Genomic DNA, 14,207 nt, shown 5'->3' on the forward strand with positions numbered 1-14,207 from the left:
AAAGAGATGTATTCATTCTGGTATCCTAAGCACCTATCTGGATGAAAAGCACAAGCAATGGGAAGTCATGGGGCATAAAGGACCTTGCAAAGGCTCTGAAATCCATCTCTTACTTATGGCCTTTGAGACTCAGCCTCCTCCTCTATGTAGTGTTCATAAAACTTAGTGGAGATAGAACACTAGGGACACAGAAGGTCAAAAGAGGTATTTACTACGACTTTCCAAATATCTTCCTTTAGGAAAACAAATATATTTTATTTGCAATGAGGCTTTCTTGTGAATTTTATTCCTCTAAAGAAGAATATTTTTAGTGAACAATTGATTCGTTTGCCTCCCTGTGCTACTTTATTGACAATACTCAGGTAGGGGTGGTTTTCCCTCAAGCAGTTACCTCCATGTGATTTGTATATCAGACCTTCCTAAAAGCATGTTTTCCTGCTCTTTCGTTCCACCCCATCCCAGCTCTACTTCAAATATTGTGATCCTCTATTAAAATGCACAGAACCCTGGGAAAATAAGGAGAAGCAAAATGTTTGTCACTCCCAGCTCTGGTATGCATATATCAGAGGCTAAATTATAACTGATGAAGACAGAAATGGGACCCATATCTGTCTGACTTCAGAAACCAGAAGTGTATCTACTACAAGCTGATGAATGGGAACTCAGATCAAGGCCTAGAGTGGAGAGGAGTCTTCTGATCAGAAGGGGAAAGTAAACAAAGGGCAGCGTTTAATTATTTAATAATAAGTAAGAGAATGACTAGGGTGTTTTTACAGAACAGGATATAATATTGAAATAAAATCCCCCAAAGTGACACAGAAACATAATGCAATCCTCTTAAGCTACAACCCTTCCTAAACCAAACCATACCATTCTCTTCACACATCCTGGAAAGTCAAAAGAAAGGGGATACTGATCTGCATCACACTGGCATTAGAAGCAGATCTAGTTTTAATGAAGTATTACTTCAGGGACTGAAGTTTCCCCCCAAAAAGGGTAAGCTTTTTTCTCAAGAAACATCACTGTGTAATAATCAAGGAGCCAGGGATGGTGGTATTAATTGTTCTAAGTACAGGGATTTGTTTTGCAGAAAGAAGTACCAATCAGAAAGAGAACTGACCAATAATTACTTAACAAAACTGCTTCAGAAGTAGATTTCTAAATCTACTTTTAGACTGATAGTTAGAAAAATCTTACTAAGTTTATTCATTTAGAGGAAATCTGTGCAAGCCTCTGAAACCAAGAGGTATTGTATCAAAAGAGATAAGGTCACTAGACACTTATGTAAGAGCTACTTCTTCCTCAAATGGCCACCATTAAGAGGAGAAACTATTTGCTGTATTTTCTGACTATTACATTACCAAGAAGTAACAATGCACCTTTAGGAAACTAGTATGAAAGAAAAACATAATAAAATTTTTTGCAGGTGACTCTTTGATCTCATAGGTGTGTGTTAATTTTCCAAAGTTGGCACTGGATCCTGCCTTTACAAAATGCTCCTTGAAATATCACATTGAAAATCTTCTCTTTTACTCCTTATTGTAAACACTGTGTATGTTTTTAAGAAGACCAATAAAAAATATGGACTATGGGGCTTCCCTGGTGGCGCAGTGGTTGAGAGTCCGCCTGCTGATGCAGGGGACACGGGTTCGTGCACCGGTCTGGGAAGATCCCACATGCCACGGAGCAGCTGGGCCTGTGAGCCAGGGCCGCTGAGACTGCGTGTGCAGAGCCTGTGCTCCACAACAGGAGAGGCCACAGTAGTGAGAGGCCCGCGTACCGCAAAAAAAAAAAAAAAAAAAAAAAAAAAAATATATATATATATATATATATATATATAGAGAGAGAGAGAGAGAGAGAGAGAGAGAGAGAGAGAGAGAGAGAGAGACTATGAAATTATTTTTCCAATAGTGAAATTGTGGAGAATACATCTTGCATTTCTACTGTATTCCCGCAAAAAGAGGAAGTTCTTTTCCACAAAGACTCTCATCAATGTTAACTCTGGGAGAGAAGTATTTGTAGTTGTCTCATGCTTTGTGGTGAGAGACTCGCACTTTTTCCCCTGTCTCTATTGTGGGAAACAGGGCACACTTTGGGCTGAGAATTCATGCTGTGGTCGGAAAAGAAAGAAACGAAAAATACCCTCATTAACACTGCTCTTTAACAAGTTCAGCAAATGGGCTTCAGGCATTCTAAACAGCAGCAATTAAAAAATAACTTTAGATTTCATACATTTCTTCCAGTAGGATGAAAAGCTGAGGTATGTTAACTTTAATTTTATGGTTTGCGTGAATACCGAGTTCGATTACTCCCTGTCAAAGCAGAAATCAGCCTCTTACAGGGAGTAAGTGCTAATTAAGCAAAACAGAGTAAGCATGTTATCTGAAGTATATTTGATTCTTTCCTGTGCACTTTGGCTGCACAAGCTCTAACCACAGTTTCCGGAGGGACCATCAGTGCTCCCTAAGAATGCCAATGCAGTGTTCCGTCCAGTTAGTGGGGTGCAGAGACCAGTCAGAATGCTGATGCTTTCCACAAAGGAGATGGGGCTAGGGAGGCAAATGCAATCAGGGAGTATTAGCTCTGTCTTGTGTGCCTGCTACAAAACCGTGTCCTCTCAAGACTGCCCTATCCCTTCTTTGCTTTATACGTGTATGTGTAAGTTTGTATATGTAAGCTTTACAAGTCTCTCCTAAGAGAAAACTGAAAATGCCCAGGAAAAAGACAAAACTGCTTCAACAGAGAAAGGTCTCTCTGTTCCAGTTGAAGAGGATATAGAGTTAATAACAGGAAATATCCATCCCCTGAAACTGTATGAAACATGGATGCTTCCACAATTTACTCAAGGTCTCACTGACCAGGCTATAAGTAATTTTAATTATTATTTCTTATGATTATGGTTGATAAAAAGGCTCAGTGGTATGCTAAAAATCTTTAACACTTGTTGACCTTTTTTCTTGATAGCTTTCCTCCTCCCAGGCTCCAGCCAACAGGAGCAGTAACAGATATCCAGATCTTAAGAGGATAGAAGTATAATGGTGCACTGAATATGGAAAGGAAGAACCAGTAATGGTTCCTATACATTCATAACGCGAATCAGCATCAAACTAAGCTTCCCCAAGAAGAAGCTGACAGCAAATAGTTTCTCCTCTTAATGAATTGAGGAAACAACTTTGAAGTTATCCGTAGCCACCGCTTCTGAAGCAACCAGTAGCTTTGCAACTATTAGTTTACTTGTATTAGATTAATTTATATTAGAGTTTATTTAATGCAATTGCTCACAAATTTTAAACCATTTTGTAGAGTAGTGTTCTCTATCTGTTTAAATGAAATGCTTTCCTAAGCTCAAAATCAGTGTTTTTATGTTGTGTAAATTATGAAATTACTGTGAAATATCTGGTAAACTTGATAGGAAACCCCAGATGTCAGCACTTTGCTGGGCAAGATTTAAAGTGGCCCACACCATTAGCCCTCATCAGGAGCAGTAGCAGTGGGCTAAGTCATAAGGGCACGCCCGTCCATTACACTCACCCAGGATACTGTGAGTGAGAAACAAAGGGCAGTCAGACAGGGACCTCTATGCTCAGATTCCACTGCCAAGAAATGGCCTAAGTCAGCTCTTGTTGTTGAAGAAAATAACCCTTTAGCAATCAGACTGAATCCTATTTTAAGTTTTAGAGGAAGAAGGATACTATTTAAACATTGATGAAATGTGCCTCTCTTTTTTTATCAGCATAGAAATCTATTTGAATTCAAAAGAATATGGTTATATTTAGCATAGTGTAATAATTATCTAAAGCACATATCATCGTTGGCTCTGAAACAGTTCTAAAGATGTCATTCTTTTGAAGTCAAAAAATATGCAGTAAAAATGGACAAGGAAGCAAAAATATGAAAAAACAAGTTTGCTGAGTATGGGAAGTTGTTACAAGAGGGGCACAACAAGATAATGTAACAGAGTCCAAATTACATAACATGCAGCAAGGAGTTCTCTTGCTTTAACAACTCCTAGAAAATAAACCAGTAATCTCAATGCAAGAATATCACCACTGGGTTATTTAACAGGACAAATTTTCTGAGGGACACAGGTAGTAACTCACTATACTTCCCCTTTCTCTAATATCTTTTCTCACACCAATTTCTTTTCTTTCCTCGAGGATAGATTTTATCCTGTTGAAAACAATTTTAGTTTTATTTGTAAAGTGGAGTAAATAATATCCTGAGTGAAGTAGGCAGCGTTTTAGCTGAAGATGCTTAGGAATCAAACTTTTGAAAAAGGCCAATCAGCTAGCTAGCTAGCAGTTACCATCAGTGGCTTGCAGAGAAAAAAATTACAGATGATATGTTTGCTAAATAGATAAAAAGAATAAGCAGTTTAGAATGGGTGAAAAATCCCAGGATCTACTGTGACCTAGACCAGAGGTGCCTAAACTTTTTGGAACCAGGGACCGGTTTCCTGGAAGCAAATTTTTCCAGGGAGGGGGGGCGGGGTGTGTGAGGTTCAGGCGGTAATGTGAGCCATAGGGAGCAGCAGATGAAGCTTAGTTGGCTTGCTTGCGACTCACCTCCTGCTGTGCAGCCCGGTTCCTAAGAGGCTGTGGACTGGTACCCGTCCAAGGCCAAGGGGTTGGGAACCCCTGACCTACACACTCAAAAGCAGACAGCTGACCTTTGATTAAGCCCATTTTCCTGTGGAGTGAGCCATAAGGGGCTCCAAGACACAGTTTGGTTTCAATGTTTCAGTGTTCACAGCCAGAGGGCAAACTCAGAATGTCTCCTCCTCTTGCAAAAACTGGACCACGGATGAGAAGTCTTTTTTTTTTGAGTAGCCCTTCACGCACAACATCCCTGCAGATCTGATGGGCTTGACTGCCCAGAAGGACTGGGCTCTTTGTGCTGGTAGCAGAGTCTCATGCTAATCCCAGATCCTTAGCCATTAGTGTTGCTCCGAATCCGCCCTGATAGTAATTAGCCGAGGGAACTCCATCCATCACCCCAGGTACAGGATTATAAGTGTCACTTGACCAACATTGTCCTGAGCTCGTATTTAGGATTTTAGCCAAGAGTTTTGGGTCAAGCCCTAACCTGAGTCCCAGATTCATAGCTTCAGCAGTTCCAATCCTACTAATAGCTAACAGCAAGTTTTTGCAGATCTTCGAAGCCTGGCCAGTCCCAACAGCTCCACGATGCACCACATGGGAGCCCATGCACCACAGCAGCTCAACCCCTCCCATCCTAAGTGTGAGGTGGCCAGATCGAGCCATTCCCACACTACCAGAAACAGGGGCATCCGTGAAAACCGCTCCCATTTTCTCAACTTCTTTGGCCAATTCTCCGAAAACCATAGGATCAACAGTACTGGAATCTATTAATAGTGAGTCTTTCTTCACTTTTTTTTGAATTCCATTTGCTCCACAATAAGCTTCTAGTGCATTGATGCATTGTAATAATTCTGTCACCTTTTTCGGCTACATCCCCTGCAGAAGACACTACAGGGTTCATCTGCATCTAGAAGCTCTTTGCATGAATCAGGGAACACATCAACAATGGTGAGTGGCTAGCCATGTTTCATGAGCTCTTTTGCCACTGGACTCCCCACGTTGCCTACTCCAATGAATCCAACTGGAGTCTTGGAAGCTACTGACCTAGAACACAGCGCTGCAAGGCTGGCCACCACTGGTTGCTGCAGACGACTCCCTGTACCGGAGGCCGGAGGTGGCTCCACGGAGACGGAAGGAGGCTGCCACGCTGCCCGTGCCCCTCCTTCCCACGGTGACCTCCTCGACTCCCGGCTCACCCACTGGCTGCTATAGGGTGCGTGATGCGGAGGGCCGGCTCGGCTGTGGCGATTCTTAATACCTCTTTGGTACTAGGTTACACATACAGTTTCACCTAGTGAGCGATTTAACAGAAGGAATTTTTTTCTACGGCATTTTTGCGGCACAGCAGATAGAAGCGAGGTCACTATTTCTTTGAAAAACTGAATTAAAAATTTATAGAAAGTCATGATTCATTCTACAAATATGCTGAGTCAAAGAAACGTGAAAATTGATGCGATGGAGGAAGAGCGCTAGACTTCCCTGATGCTCAACTGGCACCTTTCTTCTGGTGTCAGAACATGGTTGTGTAACTCCTTTAATCCCAGTGGATTTTCCAAAAATTCCAGAATCTTCAGATTTTGGTAGCCTCTGTTTACTGCCTTTGCCCCCCTATGCCAAACCCCACCCCACCCCGCACACATTCATTTTTTACCAGTTGTCCTCCGGGGTGTTTTTCTTTATAGAGTTATTGCAGCAGTTTGTTAGACTACTGACCCCCAGTGCAAATGCCCCTCCCCCCGTTTTCTCACCCTGTGTAGTTTTGTTCCACCTTGACCTGGGCTTGGTCACGTGACTTGCTTTGGCCCAATGGCATATCAAGAGCTGAAGCTTGGAGAGCACTCGTGCTTTAGGGCTTGTCCTCATGGAAACCTGACATGTTAGGAAGCCTGGCTAACCTAGTGGAGACTAGGCACAGGCCACAGCCAGCACCAATGGCCAGACATGTGAAAGCAACCAGCCCCAGTCCAGCAACCAGATGATGGCAGCCTCAGTAGTCACCTCAGGTGAAAGCAAGATAGATCCACCCAGGAGATCCCAGCCCATTCTGCTGATTCACAAATTGTGAGGAGATAAAGTGCCTGCTGTTTTAAACCACCAAGCTTAGGAGTAGTTCATCACACAGGAAGAGATATAACTATCTTTACTGTTAGATTATCTTCCCATTTTATACCATGTTTCCCCTCAAACGACTGTTCCTTAATCCAAGATTCTAGAAAAGAAATTAACAACTGATGAGGCTGATAGAGCCTTAACATTTTTTATAAGTTTTGTAAACTTTTAAAATAACTGTTAATAAAATCAATATTTATTTGATCACAAAATTATTTTCTTCAGTTGCCTTAAGAAGTAATGCAGAATTGTACTAAGTTTATACATTTGGAGGCTCTAAAAATGTGTTATTCCTTGGATTCAAGTCCTAGTGTACTTTATGTGGGCATTCACGTTTGCAAAATGATTCCAGGAAAGTTGCGATTTCATTTTACAACTTTGGCCTAAGGAGTCTTATGATATTTTACCTGAGAAAAAGAACACATTAATTCCACTTTCAGCTATTAAACCCATGGCTTCCTGTATTTTCTAAATTCCCTATCAGTGAAGAAGACTATGTATAGCGTACAAGACTGTCATGATTAGGAGGAAGGTAGTACAGAAAGAGCCCATCAAATTAGGCATTGCCCAGTCATGTCAGTATACTAACGTGGCGAGCCACAGGCAGCTTGAAGCCTGGAAAAAAGACAGATACAGTGTAATGATTATCCTAAGGATCCGGATAATGATTCCCATGATTTTGTTTTAAATATTAATGGCAGAGGATTCTGGGGAAATGGTGGTGGCTACAGAGAAGATTTTTATCCCTGAATATGCCACCCCTCCCCTAAATACACAACCCCCCACCCCCACAAAGAAGAAAGAAAAGCATCTAGGATAGCAAGATCAAAAACCCACAGACAACATCTACAACAAGGTGTCCACATTAACTGCAACATACAGCCAGGTAGGAACAAACCAACAACAGGAAAAAGACCTACATATGTGTATCCCAAGGTGTGTGGGAGGAAGACGAGGGAAGGACTCTCTCTCTCTTTAAGGAGAGCCAAAGGTTACTATGGTTCATGAACTCACTGAGATTGAAAAACTCACTGAGAACAGCGGCAGAAACCGGGAGTGAATGTTGCAGGCTCCACTTTGCAGCTGAGTGCAAGAACTTTGAAATGTTCTGAGGATGCCAAGTGTTCTGGGGTCTGTGAAACCTTGACACCTATCAAACCAAAGCACCATTCCAGAACAAATCCCCATACTCAACAAGGACAGGAAAGAGGAGGCCTGGGTAAATGGGCATAGGAGGGCCGAGGAGGAAGATTTTAGAAATTTTAAGGTCATTTTTTAAAATTATGTTGTGGGGCCTCCCTGGTGGCGCAGTGGTTGAGAGTCCGCCTGCTGGGACACAGGTTCGTGCCCCGGTCTGGGAAGATCCCACATGCCGCGGAGCGGCTGGGTCCGTGCACCATGGCCGCTGAGCCTGCGCATCCGGAGCCTGTGCTCCACAACGGGAGAGGCCACAGCAGTGAGAAGCCTGCGTACCGCAAAAAATAAATAAATAAAAAAAATTATGTTGTGAAAATAATAGAAGATAGTGAGCCCTGGAGTTCTGAAGCTAGAAATTATATTCTGATCTATGTTTCCCTCCTAAAGTGGAAACTTATTTCATTTAAAAATGAGCGACAGAAGAGTATTCCATTCACATCCTGTAGAAAATCAGTGAGAAAAAAAAAGAAAAAAGAGGGGTGAAAAGAAAGTTCCAGCAAATCCTGAAAACGTCACAGAAAGACACGTCCACAGAACAAATGAAATTTATTGCCTGATATTGCGGAAAAAGTAAAAGAAATTTTCAAAGGAATAGAAACTGGTTTTAAGAAAAACATAAAAGAAATTAGAAAAATTCAGAAATGAAGTGATTGGAGAATAGCAAGATTTGAAAAGGTGAAAAATTCAGTAAGTAATTTGTTTAAAAAAAATCATGTCTCGAGAGAAGGTTAAACTAGAAGGAACACAAGTTTGAATAAACACAGTGGATAATGTCTCCTTGGAGAAACAGCTGATTTCAAATCCAGCATAAGAAACGAACAAGATGTTCCTGGTACCTCTTGTCATATAAGAGAGCTGGGAAGACTTCAAAGACTACTGTGGTTGTGTGGAAAGGACTCAGGAGCCAACTTGAACAGGATCCGTGAACCTAAGAGGGGACAATCTCTGCATCGATATTTATAACAACCTCACTGAAAACAACAACAAAGCAAGAAAATACCTCATTAGTCATCTTTGGAAGAGTCAACCTTTCTCTCTCTTGTTTTTTCTTTTTTTGTAAAACTGGTAAATAAAATAAAAGAAACATTTATTCTTCCTTTCCTAATTAAACTGTAACTCAGGGCAACCAAGTAGTTGATGAAATAATGTTCTAGCTAGTAAATGAATAATCATCTAGTTAGTAGAATATCACCATTTGGTACCCTTAATAAATTAATGGATCTAGACATTGATCATTAATGGCTGCAACGTCACAGTAAGACAGACACTTTATAGTTCCTTTTGGAATTCATCAGTATTATCTATGAAGTAAACTTGACAAAAAAATCACACCTGAATTATGTCAGTGCTCTAGATCTATCTACCAACTGACAGTAAATACATGGACCAAAGGAGCATGATAAACATATAAGCAGAAAGGGGATGCAATCAGCATAATCCAGACAGTTGGGAACCCTACTGGATGAATGCTTTGAATTCAAGGACAAATACTTGCAAGAAAAATGAGCAAACTGAGTTCTTTTAAACCTATACTTTAAAAGAAATTGTGTTTGGATCAGCAATCAAATAAATAATGGTTATTAAAATAAAAATACATTTAGAGGACAATCAAGGAAACATGAACTGACTGGCTATTTGTTGATATTAAGGAATCATTATTATTTGCGGATGTGTGATAATGACATAGTTGAGCTTAAAAAGGGCAGTTCTTGCATTTTAGAAATATGGATACTGACGTTTTCACTGAGAAAAAGAAATCTGGGATTTGCTTTAAAATTGCTGGGGATGATGGTGGTAGTAGTAAGAGAGGGTGCAGAGACAATCTATTGGCCTGAAATGGACATTTGATGAGAACAATGGATGAAAGTTTCTACTTCTTTCTCTTTATTTCTGTAGATGTTTGAAATTTTCCATACTAAAACATGTTTTATAAATGTAGATGGCTTGCAATGTGCTCTTCTGAGCTCTCAGAAGGCAAAAAGCCATTCTTAAATTAGGAGCTTTCTTCTCTAGCCAAGAATTCTAATGATAATTTTGTCCCAACTGGCCAGTGCACTCAGATTGCTCTGAGATCTGTTGGTGGGAAAAAATCAGCACAAACAATAAAGAGGCTCTTCAGTCTTAGAAGAAAACAACAAAGAGTAAAGGCTGCTGCTAGGTCTGGGGCAATAGTGTAGTTACCAGTATAAGACAAAATATTAGTTTCTTCCAAAATCCACCTGTTACTACTGTGTATACTTTTGCAGCAAAGTATCTTTTCTACGTTGTCAGCATTAAAGTAAATTTACTATTTAGGTAGCATTTAAATTATCATATACTCAAAGCCTAGAAAGAATCCCCTAGGCTGAAATGACGTTAAATCTTAGTTGGGCCATTGCAGTGTATTCTCCAGTCTTACTTGCTTTGTCTATAACTGTCGTAAAAAGGTGTGAGGAGATCTGCCAATATTAATGCCAGGATTCAAAATGAGTTCTTTGTAGCTTGCTTCCTTCAGGATCTTCTGCCCTCAGACCCATGTATTTACTTAATGCCTCAGATTATTGTATATGTCACATCTTTCCAACTAGAAGACAAGCTCCTTTAAGGGCAGTGACTAGTCTCATCAACATCGAATTTACTCCAACACCAGTGCTTTCAAAATGTGTGTTGTTTAGTATATGTCTGATCGTAAGAAGTTATAGAAACATTTCTACTCTAACTAAATAATAATGATACTACTACTACTATTTCTACTACTACTGCTAATAAAATGTATGAAATAGAGTATAAATGGGAAAATAAAGATCACACTGGAAATCCCAGACTATAAAATGAATGATCCCAAAGCCACTGGCCAATCCATCGACTGTAAACAGTTACTTGTGAATTGGTCAACATTTAAATGCATAATTGAGACAAGGGTTAAAACAAATTTTATTACCAAAAAACACAATTTTTATACCTACAATTTTTGAGCTCAACTAACCTGTAGTTTTAACAGAAATAGATGAGATTCAAAGTATTCATTCAGTTTCCTAAGTGATCCATTCCCTATCTTTCCTTATGAAACAATCAGTTACAACTCTAATAATTTGTCAAGGATTCACCAATCTCTACTTCCTTTATTTTCCAAGGTTTGGTATCATTACAGAATCAAGTCCTTTGGCGGAATTTAATAGTTTCAAAATCCCTCAGCAATATTATTCACTGGGATAAAATAATATGAAAATTTAACAAACACTGACTATGTGCTGAGAAATGATCCTTCAGTGATTCACTCAAGGTGGAGACTAGCATTCAGGCTACACCTGAGGTAGAATTTGAATTCCAAAGTGGACCTTTAAACAACAGCTCATCTTCTCTTTTTAAAACCATCAGAAAGAAGCCTGTTGCCTGACCTTTGAGATTCTGCAAAGAGACCATATTTAGATCTTTTGTCTCTTTTAACTTCCCTAGTCCCCTTCTCTACTTTCAGAATAGTGATTCCCAGATAAGTACAATGAGTTCAAACAGTGTGGTTAAAGGGGTAATTAGTCTGCTCTGCAGCCAAGTTACTCACAGAATAAATAAGTTGGCTTTCACAGTTGTTAGCTTCTTCCTGGGCTTTGTTTAGAGGGGTCTCAGCTCAAGCAAGCAACCTGTCAGCAGCCTGAAATAACTCTGTGGAAATCTAATGGCATATATGTAAAATATGTCTATGAAACCTTTTATTCAATCTTAGGTGCATAATTTTACTACTTCTTTAGGCCTGGAAAAGGATATTCAGCTACAAAAGGACAGAAAAGAAAATGTGTAGAATACCGCATGCCCTCCTCACACCCTAGAACCTTATTTTACCCGTTTCATCAGAAAATGATGTATACTGTAAGAAACATTTTTTAAATTAGTTGATCAAATATTTAAGTGCACTAAGTCTCTGTATTTATTAAAGCAAATATAGTTACCTTTCTGTCCCTTTCTAAAAGAAAGCAAAAGATACAGTTCTTTTTTCTTAAGACTCAGGGTTTATGGATATTAATTATTACACTATATTGACACCCAGACATGTTTATAGGAGGCTTTTGAGACATACAGAGCTATTTATTCCCATACCAAATGGCACTTCTTTTTCCTCTGCCTTCTGCTTGTATTTTTTCTGTTGCGATTATATCCTACTAAGGCTGCTACATGTCTTTGTTTGAGTTGAGGTTCTGAAGGTAAGACTGTATAGTCTCCTTTTTACAGAATAATAATGGGTTTTATGACTGTTTGCCTTCAGAAGCCTCTTTTTCCACTCATTCTCATTTCATATCTATGGTGAGGTGTTGAAAACAGATGAGTTAGTTCTGAACTGGTGATATATAAATCAATTATTATTTGATTCATATTCAAGGCAGCTCCTCCTAAAATAGCGGCCTTCCTGCCTGTGGGATGTAGTCTAACCTACTGCCTGGATCTACACCCACCAACATCCATATTTTGTCTATTGTTACCTTGGACACTTGTAGGAACTGAGTGAGTTTCTGTTTCTATAGTGTCCATTGACAGACAAATGAATAAAGAAAATATGGCACATATGTAGAATGGAATGTTATTCAGCCTTAAAAAATAAGGGAATCTTGCCATTTGCAACAACTTGGATGAACCTTGAGGGCATTATGCTAAGTGAAATACGTCAGAGAGAGAAAGACAAACACTGCATAATCTCACTTTTACGTGTAATCTAAGCTGCTCTCACAGAAACCGAGTAGAATGGTGGCCGTCAAGGGCTGGGGAGTGGAGGAAATGGGGAGTTGTTGGTCAAAGGGTATAACCTTCCAGTTATAAGATGAATAAATCCTGGGAGTCTGATGTACAGCATGGTGACTATAGTTAACAACACTCTATTGCATACTCAAAAGTTTCCGAGATAGTAGATCTTACATGTTCTCATCACACACACACACACACACACACACACACACACACACAAAAGGTAATTGATTGTGTAAGGTCATGGATGTGTTAACTAACCTTATTGTGGTAATCACTTTGCAATATATACATGTATCAAATTATGATGCTGTACACCTTAAACTTATACAGTGTTACATGTCAATTACATCTCAATAAAACTGGAAAGAAGAAAAAGATTCACATGGAGAAGGGTGAGGCTGGTAGAAAAAAGCCACTGCCTTGAGCAGTGGGCGGAGGTGGGCGGAAAGCCATGGGCCTCTATTAGCACTGCTGGGTAGGTTCTGTTCCCACGTGTGGGGAGGGGGTAGGACAGCACAGCTGTGATCCTTATTGCAGACCCTAGGCAGCCTCAGGCAACTTTTCAAAGTTAGATGCTGAAAACCAATAAATGAAACTATAAGGAAGAATTACATAAATGCCTTTATTCTACTTCTGGTCCTCTTGGCAACTTTTTCCATCTAAAAGCTGCACCCTGCAGTTCTCAAAGCAGGAACATTAACATGGATCAGAAGTTTCCAAACTTTTCATCATCAACCCCTACACCAAAAGAAAAGTTGAAATTTTATGACCCCTAGTAGATGAAGTACCTTGTGTGTTTTTCACATTTATCAAGAGAACATTTAACAGTTACCTACTATGTGCCAAGAGAAAATAAAAATAAGACACAGACTTTCAATGCAGACTTTGTTCCGGTATTATTCTTCGTTTTGACTTCAGTATAAGAACTATTGAGCTATTTGCTGTCCCAATAAGGGGATAAGCAGACGATGACAGAATCCTGTGATCTCTTCCCAAGTTTGCAACTACAGGGTTGGTCCTACAATTGCTCAGTAACTTTGTATTTTGATTTAAGGGGAAACTAAACGAACTTCCTGTCCCAAAGTAACTCTGCTTTGTGGAGACTGGAGGTGCCCTGCAATTGACTCAAGATACTGTTTATTTGTTTAAACAGTTCAATGAGTAGTTTCTATTTAACAAGTGAGCACAAATTTTCACAACAGTACCTACCCCATGACATAGCTCAGACGAAAACTCTGAGGGAAAGGAAAACTATATGGGCAAAAAGTCCAGGTTCCATCCACTGTACATGGGATATTGATAGGCTTGTAAAACTTACAGAGGTACCTGGAGGTACCCAGGAGCCCTGGGTATTTAGTATACAGATCAGCAAAGGATGGTGGAAAATAAGACGACACCAGGTCAGGGGACAAATTAAGCAGGTGAAGCTGGTCCTTTATACTCTTTTCCCTTCTGATACACCACTGCTCTGTCATGTCCAGAATATGTTCTGTATCCTCAGTAGACCTACACACACACACACACACACGTGTAGCACACAAACATGCATGCATGCATGCATGTACACATACATGGACTTCCCAGTCT

The 14,207-nt window shown here is 39.9% G+C and overlaps 1 pseudogene across 1 annotated transcript; it reads right to left on the reverse strand.

The window, feature by feature from the left end:
- Positions 1-3,072: 3,072 nt before the first annotated feature.
- LOC308611555 (3-hydroxyisobutyrate dehydrogenase, mitochondrial-like) lies at positions 3,073-8,919 on the reverse strand (annotated as a pseudogene). Its single transcript has 2 exons — positions 8,908-8,919; positions 3,073-5,807 (listed from the first exon to the last, which is right to left on the reverse strand). The product of its transcript is annotated as a 3-hydroxyisobutyrate dehydrogenase, mitochondrial-like (transcript).
- Positions 8,920-14,207: the final 5,288 nt, after the last annotated feature.

Source organism: Mesoplodon bidens (assembly GCF_964165515.1).
Source record: "Mesoplodon bidens genome assembly, contig: HAP1_SCAFFOLD_302, whole genome shotgun sequence".
NCBI lineage: Eukaryota > Metazoa > Chordata > Mammalia > Artiodactyla > Ziphiidae > Mesoplodon > Mesoplodon bidens.